At 36.3% G+C, this 18,688-nt stretch overlaps 1 long non-coding RNA gene across 1 annotated transcript in view; it reads right to left on the reverse strand.

Annotated features, from left to right (window-relative positions):
- LOC136041547 (uncharacterized) overlaps positions 1-16,765 on the reverse strand; it is a 32,705-nt gene extending 15,940 nt beyond the window's left edge. The window contains exon 1 of the long non-coding RNA XR_010621053.1: positions 16,694-16,765. This is a non-coding gene — a long non-coding RNA (uncharacterized LOC136041547). The remainder of the gene's footprint in view (positions 1-16,693) is intronic.
- Positions 16,766-18,688: the final 1,923 nt, after the last annotated feature.

Genomic DNA, 18,688 nt, shown 5'->3' on the forward strand with positions numbered 1-18,688 from the left:
GTGACTCTTGTATATTGATTTTTCTCCTCTTGAGATTGATTTTGTTCAAAGAACGTTTGGTGTGGATTTTTGTGAATGGAACTTATTGCATGCTGATTTTTGTTGGTGAAACTTTTTGAACGTTGATTAATCTCTTAGTGAAACTTGCACATTTTTTTTCTCCTCTTGGATTTTTTTTTGCTCATGGAATATGTTGTGCACTAAATTTTTTTCATGGAACTGGTTGCGTGCTAATTTTTTTTCGTGAAACTTATCGTATGCTTGTTTTTCTCTTCGTGAAACTAGTATGCTGATTGTTTTTCTCGTAAAAAGGGAATTTATTCATGGAACTTGTTGCGTGCTGATTTTTGTTCATGGAGCTTGTTGCCTGCTGTTTTTTTCGTGAAACTTGTTGCATGGTGATTTTTCTCCTCGTGACACTTGTACATTTATTTTCTCCTCATGAAACTGATTTTGTTCAATGAAATTGTTGCGTGCTTATTTTTGTTTATGAAACTTGTTGCAAGTTGAATTCTTCTCTTGATGAAAATTGTCAATTGATTTTTCTCCTCTTGAAACTGATTTTGTTCCTGAAACTTGTTGCGTACTAATTTTAATTCGCGAAACTTGCTGCATGAAATTTTTTTTCCATGTAACTCGTACAATTATCATTCTCCTCATTAACTTTTTGTTCCTGACACATATTGATTATGTTGTCTAATGTTTTTTCCCTTTTGAAAATTATTGTTTGTGGAGCTTCTTGCGTGCTAATTTTTGTTCATGAAACTTGTTATATGGTGACTCATCTCTTCGTGAAACTCGTACAATTATTTTGCTCATCTTGAAACTGGTTTTGCTCGTGGAACGTAATCCATGCTAATTTTTCTTCATGAAAGTTGTTGTTTGCTGATTTTTGTTTATAAAATTTGTTGTATCTTGAGCTTTCTCTTCGTAAAATTTGTGCACTCGATTTTTCTCCTTGTGAAAATGATATTCTTCATGGAACGTGCTGTGCTAATTTTTGTTCTTGGAGCTTGTTTTGTTCCAATTTTTGTTCATTAAACTTGTAATTTGTTGATTTTTCTCTTCGTGAAACTTGTACGATTATATCCTAAAACTGGTTTTGTTCATGGAACTTGTTACGCTCTGATTGTTGTTTGTTAAACTTGCTGCTTGTTGATTTTTCTTTTAGTGATACTTGTACATGGATTTTTCTTACTGTTCTAACTGGTTTTGTTCATGGAACTTGTTGTTTAGTAATCTATGTTCGTGAAACTTGCTGCATGTTGATTTTTCTCTTTATGAAACTTGTACATTGATGTTTCTCCACGTGAAACTGATTTTTTTATGGAACTTCTTGCGTGCTGATTTTGTTGCCGCAACTTATTACTTGCTGATTTTTTTCCATTGAAAATGTTACATGACGATTTTTTTCTTTGTAAAAGTTATACATTGACTGTTTATTCCTCACAAAATTGATTTTGTTCATGGAACTTGTTGCGTGCCAATTTTTTGTTCGAAAAACTTGTTGCATGTTGACTTTCTCTTCATGAATCTTGTGCATTCATTTTTCTCTTCTTGAAATTGGTTTTGTTCATGGAACTTAATAATTCCTTATTTATATTTATATAACTTGTTGCATGCTCATTTTTGTTCAGGAAAATTGTTGTATCTTGATTTTTCTCTTCGTAAAACTTATATAATTGCTATTTATCCTTGTTAACTCAAATCCTTCATGGTACTTGTTTCGTGCTGATTTTTGTCATAGAACTTTTGTGCTAACTTTTGTTAGTGGACCTTGCTGCAAGCTGGTTATTTTTTGTTCTCGAATCTGTTGATTTTTCACTTCCTGAGACTTGTAAATTGATTCTTTCCTCGTGAAACTGATTTTATTCATCGAGTTTCTTGTGTTTTGATTTTTGTTCAAAAATATATATATACATTTTCAAGGAAATCACAAAGAGAAAAATCAACATGTAAAAAGTTTCACGAACAAAATCAGCTCGCAACAAGCTCCACGAAGAGAAAGCAGCTCACAACAAGTTCCAAGAACAAAGTCAGTTTAACGAGAAGAAAAATGAATTTCCAAGTTTCACAAAGAGAAAAACCAACATGCAACAAATTTGACGAACAAAAATCAGCACATAACAAGTTTTACGATTAAAAAATCACGAGTTTCAATACGAGTACGAGTTTTACGAAGAGAAAAATCATGCTATAGGTTTCAAGAACAAAATTAGCATGCACAAAAACCCATGAACAAAGTCAGCGTCAATAGGAGAAAAATCAATGTACAAGTTTAACGAAGTTAAAAATCATCAGTTTTACAAAAAAAAAGCATGGAGCAAGTTCAACGAAACAAAATTAGCACAGAACGCGTTCTATGAGCTAAAATCAGCATGAAAAAGTTCCATGAAGAATATCAGTTAACGAGAAGAAAAATCAAGTGTACAAGCTTTACTAAGAAATAAATCAAGATAATACAATTTTTATAAATAAAACTTAGCATGCAAAAAGTTCCACAAACAAAAACAAGCTCGCAACAAGTTCCATTAAAAAAATAGTTTCATGAGGAGAACAATCAGTCTACAAGTTTCACGAAGAGAAAATTAACATGCAACAAGTTTCACAAACAAAAAATCCGCACGCAACAAGTTCCTTGAATAAATTTTAGCACGCAACAAGTTTCATGAACAAAAACGTTTCTAAAGGAGAAAAATCAATGCTCAGGTTTCACGATCAGAAAAAGTAACATGCAACATGTTTCACGAACAAAAGTAAGCACTCCACAACTTCCAAGAACAAAATCAGCAAGCAACAAGTTCAATGAGCAAAATCAGTTTCAGGTGGAGAAGAATTAATGTACATGTTTTACGAAGAGAAAAAGTTAACAGGCAACATGTTTTAGGAATAAAACCAGCCCCTAACAAATTCCACGAACAAAAATAAGCACGCAGCAAATTCCATGAATAAAATCAGTTTCACGAGGAGAAAAATCAATGTGCAAGTTTCTTTAAGAGGAAAAACAACATGCAACAAATTCCGTGACAAAAACAAGAACGCAACAAGTTTCGTTAACGGAAATTTGCACGCAGTAAGTTCCTTTAACAAATCAGTTTCACGAGGAGATAAAACAATGTAAAAGTTTCATTAAGAGAAAAATCAACATAGAACACATTCAACAAACGCAAACAAGTACGAAAAAAGTTCCATGAACGGAAATCAGCACGCAGCAAGTTTTCAAACACTTCGTGGTAACGAACTGTAGTAAGGAGCGACCCGGCTCAACAGTAAACTAAACTCTAAAAAACAGGATTTTGATGCTAAAATATACATCAAAAGAATCAGATTTTCATGTTGATTTTAAATATATATGTTTCATCAAATTTAGTCTTTGTCATCAAAAGTTACGAGCCTGAAAAAATTTGCCTTATTTTAGAAAATAGGATCACAGAATTTTATTATCACAGAATCTTAACGAAAATCACACCATCGTATTCGGCGTATCAGAGAACCCTGTAGCAAAATTTTCAAGCTCCTATCTACAAAAATGTGGAATTTCGTATTTTTTGCCAGAAGACAAATCACGGGTGCCTGTTTATTTGTTTGTTTTTTGGGGGTTTTTTCCAGGGGTCATCGTATCGACGAAGTGGTCCTAGAATGTCGCAAGAGGGCTCATTCTACCGGAAATGAAAAGTTCTAGTGCCCTTTTTAAATGACCAAAAAAATTGGAGGGCACCTAGGCCCCCTCCCACGCTCATTTTTTCTCCAAAGTCAACAGATCAAAATTTTGAGATAGCCATTTTGTTCCACATAGTGAAAAACCATAATAACTATGTCTTTGAGAATGACTTACTCCCCCACAGTCCTTGAGGGAGGGGCTGCAAGTTACAAACTTCGACCAGTGTTTACATATAATAATGGTTATTGGGAAGTGTACAGTCGTTTTCAGGGGATATTTTTTTTGGTTTTGGGGAGGGGGTTGAGGGGAGGGGGCTATGGTTGAGGATCTTTACTTGGAGAAATATGTCATGGGGGAACAAAAATTCAATGAAAAAGGCGCAGGATTTTCTAAAATTACTATAAAAAAAACAATGAAAAAATAAACATGGAAAAGTTTTTTCAATTGAAAGTAAAGAGTAGCATTGAAATTTAAAACGAACAAAGATTATTACGCATATGAGGGGTTCAAAAAATACTTTAGCAAAAAGAGCGAGGTATTTAGGAGGAGATAAATACCTCGCTCTTTATGCTATAGTATTTTTAGTAATTTCAACTATTTATTCTACGGCCTTTCTGATTCAGGGGCCTTTCTTAAGGAATTGGGACAAAACTTACGACTTAGTGTAAAGAACGAGGTATTAACGAGGGTACAAACCCTCTCATATACATAATAAAAATTAAAGAATATAAAAGTTTGTTACGTAAGATAATTCTTAAGTTACGTATATTTTTACTAATGAAAAAATTCGTTAAAAATTAAAATATATAGTTGCCTTTTTATGTAACCGAAAAATTGCATGGCAACTAGGCCTCCTTCCCCATCCCTTATTTCTCAAATACGTCTGATCAAAATTAAGAGAAAGCCATTTAGCCCAGAAAGGAATTAATAGGCAAATTTCATTTTAATAATTTATGTGTGGAGAGCCAAAATCAAACATGCATTAATTCAAAAACGTTCAGAAATTACATAAGAAAACAAATTTTTTTTTAGCTGTAAGTAGGGAGCGACATTAAAACTTAAAACGATCAGAAATTACTCCGTATATGAAATGGGTTGTCCCCTCCGCAATCCCTCGCTCTTTACGCTAAAGTTTGACTCTTTGCCACAATTCTGCTTTTTAAAACAATTACAACTTTAGTGTAAAGAGCGAAGGATTGCGGAGGGGACAACCCATTTCATATACGGAGTAATTTCTGTTCGTTTTAAGTTTTAATGTCGCTCCTTACTTTCAGTTAAAAAAAACTAGTTTTTTTTATGTAATTTAAATCAGGGGACACAAGTGCCGTGGTCGTGAATATGCTCCCTAGTACGAATCAAGAAGTAAACAGTCTCAAATGCAAGGCGGTTTCGGGACTTGGTTTTGACAACTGAGATTACGCTGAAAATGCATTCAACACAAGCGGATGAGTGTGGAAGGGACATGATAGGTAACACGAATATGCAAAGTCCCGAGTAACTCTTGAAGCCCAGACCATTTTGAAGCTCATCCAGTTCTCCCCCCCCCCCCCAAAAAAAAAACTTTTGTTTTTTTCAAATCAGAATCAATAAAAAAAAAAAAGATTGTCGATTGACTCGGTTAGGGAACATGACTAGCACTGGTACCAAGAAACTTCTACTAGGTAACTTTTTACTAGGCGACTTTTTTGCGCTTGTTGTTTTTTGTCATGGTGTTGCTTTTTTCTTCTTTTTTTATCTATTTTTATTTTCTTGTGCCCGTCTTGTTGCATGTTTTATGACGGGTCTGCTGATAAGAAGATAACCAATAAACCAAATGTAACCTATTCTCCCTATTCAGGCATGTGTATAAACAAGCTCCAAAAACATTAAAAAACAAAACTATCGGTGCATGTTTATTTGGAACTTTTTCTATTTGGAAGTATTACTCAAATTGATCCTTTGACCGTTTATATCAAAGATTTTTTTGACGAGGGGGATTTTTTGGGGGTGGGGAATCTTTGCAAAAACTGCAAAATTTTGTTAATATGCATTTTTGTTATTTGTTACAGGCTAGACAAAACCTTTGGGGAGTCCCAACCTTGTGGAGGTTCCAAGAACGCATCGGATATTTTGCGGGGATGAGGGAATCTTTACAAAGCAACAAAAAATTTATTCATATGCATATTAGTTAATTTTCTACAGATTACACATAAAATGTAAATCACTTTTGACAGAGGCAGCCACAACCGGGTCAATCCCTTTCTTTTTCTGCAAAACTATGCAAATTATGCCTCCAAAGATGGTGAAACCCCACACAGTCGCAGAGGTAAGTTTTGTACGTTGCATAAGTTTCCCTTTGTTTATATATAAGGGGGCAAATTTATCTTTTGTCTCCAAAAAGGCTAGGGGTATTAGGGTAAATACTTTAAAACGTGTCGAGGGAGATGTCAAACAAACTCATAACGTACTATATGCAGGAGAGCTGTCAAAGGGGTATAATATTGTTATCTATGGAATGGCTAAGATATTAAGTAGGAACTCAAAAATCATGCTGAGAGGGGAGTTGAAAAAGGAATGGAGAGAAGCCAGACTCCCCTCCTCTTGCTCTTTTTGATGCTCCCCTTTACAAAGATATATATATTAAAAGCCATCTTATTCAAAATAGTCTCAAGTTCTAATAGCTTTGCCCCCGCAGATGTCATGCCCCCACAGTCCCTATGAGCAAGGATTGTAAATTATCCAATTTGTCAATTTTTAACATGCAGGACATATTATTGGGATAGTGGGAGAATGTTTGATCATGTGTGTGTCCGAAATTACTAAGCTGAAACTCTAAAATAATGCTGAGAGGGGATTTGAAAAAGGAATGGAGAGAACACCCCCCCCCAGATTTCATGCCCCCACAGTCCCCTGAGCAAGGATTGTAAATTACCTAAGATGTAATTTCGGGCAGGGGCGGATCCAGGGGGGGGGCGATCGCCCCCCCCCCTTAGACGGGCTGTAATTTTTTTACTGCACTTACGGAAGTCTGCATTAACGCATGTTCTTACTGCTGTAACTAGACTATAAAACCTTTTTACATTAAGTTCATTCCACGGCTTTTCCACTATCAAGCTAGCCTCGAGTATTTTTTGTCACCTCATAGCATAGCAACAGTTCACCCGGTAAATTTTAGCTAGTTCTCGCCTCCCTGTTCGATCTTAACATTGGATGTGGGTTGCGCAACGCAATCGAACCTGAAGTGTCAAAACAAACATTTCGTTTCAGTGTATAATGAAATTTGAATGTACATGTGTCACAAAGATTTTCGTCGTTTAACCGATACTGATGTCGGGAAAACGCGGACAAAAGACGCTTGACAGCTTTGTCATTTCAAAGTCTTGCAGAATGGGTAGTGTAAGTGTAACTACAAGTAGCTCTTCAATTAGTTCTGTTGGAAGTGGCGAACACGGGCGAATTCTTAATACTTTGCAATCTTCTGTTAACCCCGTTAGCGTTCAGAGTGGTCATCCAACAACACCCCCGCCCCCTACCCTGTTTCCAGAAAACGATATTGGGATCCACATCGGTACAATACATGCCATTGACGACCGGATACACTACGAGCTTCTGGAGAGGCCACGGAAACTCCCGATTGGATGCCAAATGCCGTATTCTGTTCAGTTAAAGCGGGGGAAAGACGAAAAAAGGTACTTGAACGATTCTCATTTGCAGAGTTTCCATTGGCTTGTATATTCTACTGTCCAGAAAGGTCTTTTTTGCAAATACTGCCCTTTTGTAACTGGGGCTAGCGGGGGTTCAAATAGACAGGTTACCCTACAAAAGCTGGTCACAAAGCCTGTCACAAAATTTGCTAAGTTACTGGGAAAAGATGCATACAGGACAGTAGATGATACTTCCCAGTACCATCATGTTGCAAAAATGCAACCTACATCAGCAAAACAACCCAAAACCAGTTGATTGAGTGTTGTGCGAAAAAAGTTACAAGTGTCATTCTAGAAAGAGTAAAGTCAGCAAGGTATTACAGCAGCATTTTCGATGAGACAACAGATGTGTCACATTCATCGCAAGTTAGTTTAGCTCTCTGCTGTGCCTTCGATAACCATAGACACGAGGACTTCATTGGTTTTGTTGACGTTCATCATGCCACCTTTGAACCTTCCACTGCAGACAAAGAGCCGACTGTCAACGGAAAAGTGATTGGCCAGCTAGTTCTAAGCCTTTCTGGAGAAATGGGGTTGAATTTACTTGATTGTGTTGTAATCGGTACGGATGGGTGTGCAATGATGGTATCAAATAACTGTGGTGCTGTAATTGAAATTCAGAAAAAAAAGCTAAAAATGCGTCTCGTTGTCCTTGCTTTAACCACGCCCTGAACCTTTCTTTGTCAAGAAGCTCAGCTGTTTCGAGCATCAGAAATGCCATTGGTGTTATAAAAGAAGTTGTTGCATTTTTTAATGAATCTACGAAGAGAAATTACGTCTGGAATAAGGTTCTAAAAGCTCAGCTTAAGGGAATGCTTAGGATGGTTTTAGGTAGCACTGTAATCCACATAAACGGACACGGTTTATAGTTTCGATTTTAATAGCAGGCCCTCGAGCAGGTAGGTTTTTTTTTTTTTACCTCTGAACACGACAAACTGTTGCTTTGGTGATTGCCACCACAATTGGCAGACGTAAAAGACTACGCTTGACAGTTCTTGTCACGGTTTCTACGATTACCGTCACATCTGCTGCATTTAGTTTTATTAGAACAGTCTCTAGCAAAATGACCAAGGACTTGACAATTATGGCATTCCTTTGGCTTCTCAAGCGGCAACGTACCTTGAAATAATCCCTATTCAATCTTGATTCCTTGTTTAACAGCACGATTTAATGCATCTTTCGATATGAAATTTAACGTGACTATAGACGTATTACCAAATCTGGCTCCACAGTTCACGCTGCTAAAAATAATAGGTATTTGCAAAACATCATAGCATTGATCCATCCTGATAATGGCTCACACGGCATATTCGTGCCTCACAACCTTCACTCAAATATTTAGCGTATTTGGTTTTACAGCAACAGCAGGACTCACTGACTGTTCGTCAGACATATGTACTACGATCTCGTCTTTTTTAGCCACAATATTTTAGACTTTACTGGCATAAACAAGTTTTTCCACATACTGGCGTTGATGAGCTGGGTTTCGAATGTTCAAATTGCATGGAACATTGTTCAGCATTACAGGGACAGTAGGTTGAATAAAAGTCCCTAAAAAGGGTCCAATCTAATGTAAGTCAATGTGTAAGAAACCGATTTCTACAACTGGACGATATTTTCCCTTGTTCATTCCGCAAAAAATATCGCTGTCACCCTAACTAATGACTTGCTCTTTGATTAACAAATCAGACCTGTCATCAAGTCAGCAAATGTTATGATGCAAACAGTAGTATGCTTGAGGCATTTCGGATAGTGAGATGGCTCATATTTCTCATGTGCTCCCTATATTTGAGCAGTATATTATACCTTATATTTTACCCCGGATAAGGGCCGTATAGTCGTAACTGTTCTCAAAGCTTGAAAACGTTCAGTGAATGGCGGTAATATGTCCTTAGCCACTCGGCCAAAAATAAATATTATATGTCATAAAACTTAGACTCGGTTTTGTCTGAGCGATTGAAGCTCTTTGGCAAATTTAATATGGAGCCCACCGTCAGAACGCACAAAATACAACAACCAGCTTGTGCTTAATTTGCTCTGCAATCCATAAAAACGGATCATTTTATTTTACCACTTCGCTCTAGTTCATTAGGACTAACAACCAGTGCAAAAAATATTGATTCTTGAAAATTACCTCTCTTAGTTATTGAAATCTGCCTGATTGACAAGGTCAGTCGGATAAAAAAAAATCTCTGAACTACAAATTTGGCAGGTGGCACTGTCCGTTCTGGCCAAAATCTTCTTGCAAATCTTACGGCAGAAAGATTTGATTCAGGGATAAGGTTCCTCACTTTATGCATACTTTAGAGAGTGCATCCAAAAAGGAAGAAAATGTTAACTAGATAGAAACGCGAGACAACCCATTTTTAGAGCTGTGCCAAACATAAACCAACAGCGTGCAGCTCCACACATAAGACTGTGTGGAGCTTTTAATCTAGTAAGGGTTTTACTAGAAAAGTGTTTATAAGGGTTTACTTGTTAAGGCTTTTGAACAACCTTAACAAGAATTCCACCTATGGTCATTGGTACGGGAAAATATTGGATGATATTGTTGACAACAATAAAGAGGATTTTTATTTCTAACTTCAAAAATTATGTCATTTACATATATTAAGAACAATAGTGGCCCTAAAATTGACCCTTTAGGGACAAAAAATTCCTGAACGAATTGAATAAAAATATTGAAGCAAGCACATGAGATCCCAATTTAGCGCTACGTGTCGAATGCGTAAGAATCTTGCTTCTTGTACAACGTATTAGATCTGGCCACGACATCCAGTAGAAATGTATGTGCTTGTTCTTAATTGACTAGCAGAAAAATGTTATCTTTTTTGGAGCAAAAATAAAGAACCATTTGTTTGACTCCTTTGCTTTGTTTTGTTAGGGCCATTGACCATAACCATTGTTCAAATAGCCCTTGTAAATAATAATTATTTTGGAAAAGCACCCGAAAAATTATTGCAATCCGTTGAGTTACGCAGAAAATTTCACTGAATTATCAAGTTAATAAGTGGTAATAACTAGTAGTTACTAGTAGGCACTACTAGTAATTAATAAGTGGTTGTTTCAAAAAGGAAGAATAAGTTGTCAACTACATAGCAGCATAATAAGAGACTAAAAACTAAAAAATTCAGTTTTACCAAGACGTAATTCAGTGACGTACAGGGCCGCATAAGACAGTGTGTTTCTCTTAGTCCAATAAAAGTTTTGGGACAATTTTAAAATTAAAGGGCTGAATTGAAATATTGATATAATCATGTAAGAGACAGCCAGCTATGGCCCTTTGTTGATAATGTTGGATTTTTACTTATTACAGTATCCCAAAATGGTGAAATTTCAGGCACTTTTTGAAAATATAGGTTTCAATATATATGGGTTCCATTGCTATGAACCAGAACCTTTATCAAGAAAATTGATCAGCTCTGCCAAATTTTAAAATTTCCAGCTATTTTTGTTTTCAGTACATTTAATAGCCTATACATAAAATACTTCTTCGAGAGTGATAATCACCCCTGAAAAAATATATATCCCTCAAAATATTAAATAGAAAGGTGGAATGGGTGAAATATCAAAATTTAATTACGCAGGTTTTCATTTACATGGCTTTCAAGGCAAATTCTTCGAACCACTCTTTTTATATGGATATTCCTCATTGGGGCAAAGTCCTTGGTAAATAAGAAAACATTAAACAATGTATATAAAGAGGAAAATGAAAAATGTTCCCGTTTCAGACTCAGTGAAGAGAAAGCTCTTGACAGTTCTTACTCTCCTCTCTTTGAGATAAGATTAAACAAAAAAAAAAGTTTTTTAAATGAAAGTAAGGAGCGACATTAAAACTTAAAACAAATAAAAATTACTCCATATATGAAAGGGGCTTTTCCTCCTCAACGCCCCGCTCTTTACGCTAAAGTTTGACTCTTTCTCTAAACTCTACATTTTAAAACAGTAACAAACTTTAGCGTAAAGAGCGGGGCGCTGAGGAGGAAAAGCCCCTTTCATATACGGAGTAATTTTTTGTTCGTTTTAAGTTTTAATGTCGTTCCTTACTTTCATTTAAAAAAAACTTTTTTTGTTTAATTTCCGGACGTTTTTAAATTAATGCATTTTTTTTTTATCTTGGCTCTCCACGCATAAATATTAAAACGAAATTTGCATATTAATTTTTTTGGGGCTAAATGTCTTTTTCATAGTTTTAATCGAAAGATTTTGACAAAAAAGGAGGAAAAAAAAAGGAAAAATTAAAAACCCAATACAAAGTTTTTTAGGAACTTAAAACCGATTGGCCATCTCAGAGTTTTCAGTCTATTGCTTTTTGGCACCCATTTGGCAAAAATTGTCGTTTTCTCCGCATAATAGTAGAAATACCACTTAGCTGGGGCAGAAATTATTTTGTGTATTGAAAAACGCCAGAGAAACTTTCCATTATTCTGTCTAATGAGATTACCCCCAATATTTTACGACCAACGGTTCGATACGATGAGCCCTAAAGACAAAAAAAACAAAACAACTAACAAATGAACAGGCAGGTGTCATCAGCCTTCTCAGAAAAAAAAAAAAATCAATTTTCCCCCTCCTTCTATAAATGTTTTCCCTCTTTTCGAAGTTGAGACAAATTCCCAAAGACTCGTATATTTTGGTCTTATTCGTATATATAGGCTCGTCTAAATGCAGCAGATTTATAAGTTTATCATAAAAAACTAATTAGACTAGTGCATATATTTGTTTCCTTTTTAGCGTTTCTAGTTATTATCTTTAGAGTTTTGGCTGCTATTGCCACAAGTCACTCTTTACTTATAGTCTGTTGCAAAAACTGCTTGAGATACAAAAGTAAATACAAAACCCAATATCTTCATCTAATCATCGATGAAAAAAAGGTTTCTGGTAACACTTGATTCCCCCTTTCTGGTAAATTTCCTCACGGCAGTCTTCTTTACCTTTTGTACCGGCAAGCATATGAATAAAAACCTGAGTTGCAAAGAAATTTTTTTTCTAGAACAGGGGAGCTGTCACCATACATCACCTATGTTTTGGTAAAGTCCAAATGAAAGTAGCTTATTAAGTAATTTCCCACCCCTTTTCAAACCCTCTTTTATGTTGAAGGTTAAAGAAGTCAGAAACATTAGACCTAAAATTGCACATTAAAGGAATCAAATATCCCTCCCCTCAGCTTACACAATAGGACGAAAATTTCATAGATAAATTTGAACCTTGATTAATCTGTTTTATTCAAAATCACCATTGAAAGACGAGTCTTTTGATGTATGTATTGTTATCAAAACACCCTTTTTGTAGGTTTCAGTTTCTCTTGATCCAAGTAGCTCCTTCGTTACCACAAACAGTATGACAAAGAAGATTACTTGGAAGGTATAACATTACAAAAGCCATCAACAAAAATATAACATAATGAAATTTTGACCGAAATATAAATAAACTTAAATGTAATGTAAATATAAAGATGAATGTTAATAAATAGATGTAGATAAACACAGATAAAATTATAACAATAAAAACGCTATAGAAACTTTTATTTCCGTTGACAAAAATATTTGCCACCACGGATAAGCACGGATAAGTTAGTTTTTGCTTTCTGAGATTCTTAGAAATCTTGAAATCATTTTGCTTCTTCTTCAAAGTAAAAAAATTCATTTTCTTGTTTAATCTTTTTTCTCTTTGCTAATATTTATGTTTTTCATTAAATTTAAATCCTTTGATGCATATATTGCTATATAAATTCTGCTCTTACTGTTTCGATTACTATTGATACGGTTCTTACAAACTTAGAAATATAATGTGTCTTATCAAAATCATTACCTTTAATAAATTAACACTATAGTTTTTTTTCACCTTGCTATATCGTTTCTAGACATATCAAATTTTATACATAGTTTTTTCATCAAGGAGGCACACTCGTGCCTCTATAAAGAGGCGAACCACGACAATGTTAAGCGATCTTCGGTTCCAGTGGTCGCAGAGGGATGGGGAGGGATGCATTTCGTAGCCCGAGCTACAACTAAGAAACCTGCCAAATTTCATCCCCCTCCGACTTTTTCTTCATGGGGAAAATCTGGCAGAAAGTTTCGACCCACCAACCCCAGCCCCCCTTTAACGTTGTCCGATCGGGCTGAAATTCACAAGTTAAGGTCCCCTAGGGCCCAGGAGCTTATCCGCGAAATTTCAGCTCGATCCGATAACTCCTTCCATGTTTTCCAGAAACCACGCATAGCCACTTAATCTTCATATTCTTTTTTTTCCTCGACGCCTAAGGTCACAGCCGACATCGGATCTGGGTGTACGAAGACTCATTCGATGCGGAACTCTCCGAGTAAGTTTCCTTGAAAGTTTCGTAGGAAAATCTTAACCCCCCGAAATTTTCGACCCCCCCCCCCTTTAACGTTGTCCGATCGGGCTGAAATTCACAAGTTAAGGTCCCCTACGGCCCAGGAGCTTATCCGCGAAATTTCAGCTCGATCCGATAACTCCTTCCCTGTTTTCCAGAAACCACGCATTAGCCACTTAATTAACCAATTTCTCCATAAGAGCCCATGTTAATTTGAAATTTTTAAAAATTATTTAAAAGTTATAATTAAACACATCCAGGTGGTTAGCTCAGTCGGTAGAGGGTGGGACATTTAATCCTCGGGTCAAGGGTTCAAGTCCCTTATCGGGCGGTTTTTTTTCACAAAATATGAAAAAACTTCTTAAAGAGTTAAAGAGGCTGCGTCCCAAAGTCGAACCTTAAAACGTACATGAATTAGGAGAGGTATTCCTAATTCCTGTACGAGGAGTACAGGAATTATTAAATTACATCCACCATGGATTGTAGAAAAACGTACAGAAATAATATGAAAAAAACTTCGTTTTCTTAAAGAGTTAAAGAGGCTGCGTCCCAAAGTCGAACCTTAAAACGTACAAGAATTAGGAGCGCCCCCCAAATCCCCCGCTATTAAAGACTCTTTTGTACAGGTTGTTTGTTTTGTTAATTAAAAGAGGGCCTTTCCGAAGCCAAGAGCGGGGGGTCAGGGGGGCGGCAGGGCAGCCCCCCACAACAAAAAAACCTGTACAAAAGTCTTTAAAAGTGGGGGATTTGGGGGGCGGCAGCCCCCCAAATGCCTCTCCTAATTCCTGTACGTTATAAGGTTCGACTTTGGGACGCAGCCTCTTTAACTCTTTAAGAAAACGAAGTGATTACGAATTAAGAAATATAACATATAACCAACATAATATATTTTCTCCTTGTTCATTCAGCAAATATTCTCACTGGTCACCCTCACTATTTACGGCTCTTGGATTAGATTAACACATCGAATCTGTCGTCAAGTCAGCAAATGCTGTAGTACAAACATTAGTTTGGATGAGGGATTTTGGATAGTCAGCTGACTCATGTTTCTTATGTGCTTTTTATTTTCGAGTACACATGCCCAGATGTTGGCCTTGGGAGCTGGATTTTAAACCTTCGGAAAATACCCTCTCCCTTGCCTGGTTGGTCTCCAGCCACTTTCAACTTACAAAAAAAAGGACTACACTCTCAATTTCTGATGTAATGAGCACCGTCTGAAGTTTCTGTGGCACTGAGGTGGAGGCGGAGATAGGGAAAGGTAAGCCCCCTCCTATACAGAATAAATTCTCCTCATTTTGGGGCACAATGTTACTCTTTACTTTCATAATAACAGCGTAAACCAGAAACATCTCACAAAAATAAAGAGAGATCAAATGTAGTAATGTAGGAACAGAGATACCTAAAAGGAAGCATTTCAATGCCAAAACATCCCAACTCTCATTGAGCCTTTAAAATAAATACAGAATTCGCTCTAAGGGAAAGACGAGGATAGAGGTGGAAATTGATTTATATTCCATAGGGCCGTATCCAGAGCTTTTTTGGGGAGGGGTTATTCATTTGGGGGGGGGGAGGTACAAAAAACTTTAAAAATTACTTCAACATGTGAAACTGATGTTTAATTGCTCTATATTTCTGGGAATATTTCTTGTCTACGCTGTTATTATGAAAAGAAAAAGTAATATTAAGCTCCAGATGAGAAGAATTTATTCCTTATAGGAGGGGAGAGGAGACTACCTTTTCCTCATCCGCACCTGCACTTCATGGTCGCAGAAAATCAGAGAATGCTCATTACTCCAGAAATTGAGAGTTTGTCTTTTTTCTATACATCGAAAGTGATTGGGGACCGATCGGCCGCAGAGGGGTATTTTTCAGGGTGGGGGAGGGTTTTTTGTACCGGGAGTGGGGGGGGGTAAACGCCTCTACCCTTGGACCGCATAGTCGTAACCATTTTCAAAGCTTGATAAAGTGCAGCGAATGGCGGCAATTATATGTCCTAGACCACTCGACCAAAAGGAAACACTGCATGGCATAAAACTTAAGGCTCAGTTCTATCTCAGCGGTTGCAGTTATTCGGCATATATATTCTGAAGCCTACAACCAGAACGCACGAAATCCATCTTTTTTCTCTGTTCCCTAATACAATGTACTTTGTCTTAATAGGCTCTGCTATAAAAAAAAAAAATCGTTTTACCCGTTTACTCTATTTTATTAGGACTAATAGGCAGTGCAGATAATATTAATTATGGAAGGGTACCCAAATTACCTACTGATTCTGTCTGATTGACAGTGTGAGTGAGATAGAAAAGTTTCCTGAGTTACAAAGTTAATAGGCGGTACTGTCTATTCAGAACAAGATTTGTTTATCTTGAGACAGAAAGATTTGACTCAGGGATAAGGTTCCACCACCCAAATCTCGCTAAATCCTATATACCAGCCTTACCCAGCATCATAGTATTTAACCCGTCCATTCTCACTGAATAATGCAATACACTAATACAGCATATTAGGGCTACAGCTATTAGTGGGTACTATAATATATGCCCTACATGGATAAAGAATATCATCCCTCCTTCTAAACAGGAACTCCTAAATTGCTATAATCATGCATGGGCTACGTCCACATTCCCCAATGTTTAGAAATGTTCATCCCTCCTATGACCTTGAGTCTTACAGGCCAATAATGATTACCCCTTTGTTGGGAAAAGTAAAGAAAATGATTTACCATCGACTCCTTTGGTTCGTCGAGAAGAAGAGTACGATACCTTATAATCAAACTGGTTTCAGGAAGCGCCACTCCTCAACAGATTCTTTTATATTGTTAACAAATACAATTCCTAGACTTTGAAGAGGGACCTGACGATGTGAACCATCAGATCCTTTTAGCTAAACTCGAAAGTTTTGGATTATCCCAAAGTTAGTATCCTTCGTAAAATCTTTCATAGAAAACCGAGGTTTTATTACTTGCGTAGGTTCTGTTTCCTCACCCAAAACTACAATAGCCATATGTCTTACACAGGATGCAGTCTTCTCTTCTTCTTTTCTCTTGGACATAAGCATCCCACAAACCAATTTACAACATGCTAATGATCTGGTATTATGCGCAACAGGCTTCACCTATCAGATTGTACATTCAGAGTTGCCAAAGTCCCTTTTCTTATTTGAAAAATTTTCTCAAAAATCTAGTTTACCCATTCCACCCACCAAGTCGAAAATAATTCCACCATAAGCGAAATAATGTTAGCGCAAGACAAACTCTAAATGGAATAGTTATTACAAAATTAAATCAAATTAATTACCTATGTCTCATACTTGACCAAAAACTTAATTTCCACCTTCACATGACAAACACAATAAAAAAAATGCTATTGAAAAATAAGAATAATAGAAAGGCTACTATCCATAACCTGGGGTTGTAATAGGAAAACTTACTCCATTTTTACAAATCATATATACGGAATAAATGGAAAGTTATTACAAAATTAAATCAAACACAATAAAAAAATGCTATAGAAAAATAAGAATAATAAAAAGACTACTACCCATACCCTGGGATTGTAATAAGAAAACTTTACTCCATTTTTACAAATCATATATACGACCCCATACTGATTATGGGCTCATTGTTTATGGTGCTTGTGCAAAGACCCTTACGCAAAAAATTGAAAGAACACAAAATTATTTAATTGTCTCATATACAGTCTTAGGAAACCCACAAGTACTAAGTTTCTGTTTACTGAGAGTGTATTATCAAATAAATGAAAGACCAAGATTTCTCTTGATAAATTATCCGACGAAATTGAAGCTAATAGCTCACCCACCCTGCATAACTGGTTAAGAAATCGATCCATGTATAGAGGCATTGCAAATGAATATGCCAATACCCAGAAGAAATTTCCAGTGCCAGCAGGGTCTATTGGACCTACATCCCCCCCCCCCATTGCTTTATTTCCAAATTTTTGTTGATGGGTCCGAAATGAAGAAGGTGGCGAGTGGAGCTTTTCTCCCACCCCTTAATATTACAATGGGTGAGAGAATGTATGATAATGTCTGCAGAATTAAATGCCATAATCATGGCATTAGAGCACCTTATGAATAATCAACCTTTAATTGTTAATTTAAAAAATATTATAGTTTATTCTGACTCTTTGTCAAGCCTAGAGTTGCTGTCTTCAGCTTCTTAGTATAAGATGGATACAGACACTTTTCATTTTCTTATGAAGAATTTCTTAAGCATTATTGATAATCTTGCTTCAAGAGGCTTAGAACTTACCTTCAGTATGTTCCACCCCAATCATGTACAATTGGTAGCCACGAGGCGTAGGAAATTGCAAAAAATCCTTTAAATATTGACCAGCCAAGTGGGAGACCAATCCCCATTAGAAACATATACCGCTGGAGATTATCAGAGGTATTGTTAAATAATTTTAATCAAATTTTATCTCCCTTCCCCAATAAGCACCTTTTTAAAATTTATCATTGAATTCGGTCTGGCTCAAACGGGCTAAATTTTCAGTCGTTTTCATATCAGTTCAATAGTTTAAGCGGCTCATTTCCCTCTTCCCCTCTTTGCAGGCACTGTAATTAAAAAAATAAAAATAATTGACGATTGTCAATTTGAATGTAATATGCTGACATCTGCACAGCATACCCTGCAATATAAACAGTTAAAGTGCTTCAAACCCCACAAAATCTCACTATCAGCTGAGACTCTCTGACTATACCTGCACACAGAGCTCAAAACTCAATGTTCATCCTCTTATATTTCAACTCCTAGAATCAAATGATTTACTGAGAGAAATCTGAGCAGATTCAAGATAAATAAGAAGCAACCAATTCAGTAGCTCTGTTCATCTCACAGAGTGAATCAAAAGAAAAATAGCTGAACAGTCACGACTGAAAAGCCCTCATTTGCTGAAATAGAAGAAGGAGACAAAAGCTTGGACGGTTTCTATTTGACGCAAAGCATATATATGGTCTATTTTTAGAATCTGGAGAATTGAAGTGGGA

Source organism: Artemia franciscana, chromosome 2 (genome assembly GCF_032884065.1).
Source record: "Artemia franciscana chromosome 2, ASM3288406v1, whole genome shotgun sequence".
NCBI lineage: Eukaryota > Metazoa > Arthropoda > Branchiopoda > Anostraca > Artemiidae > Artemia > Artemia franciscana.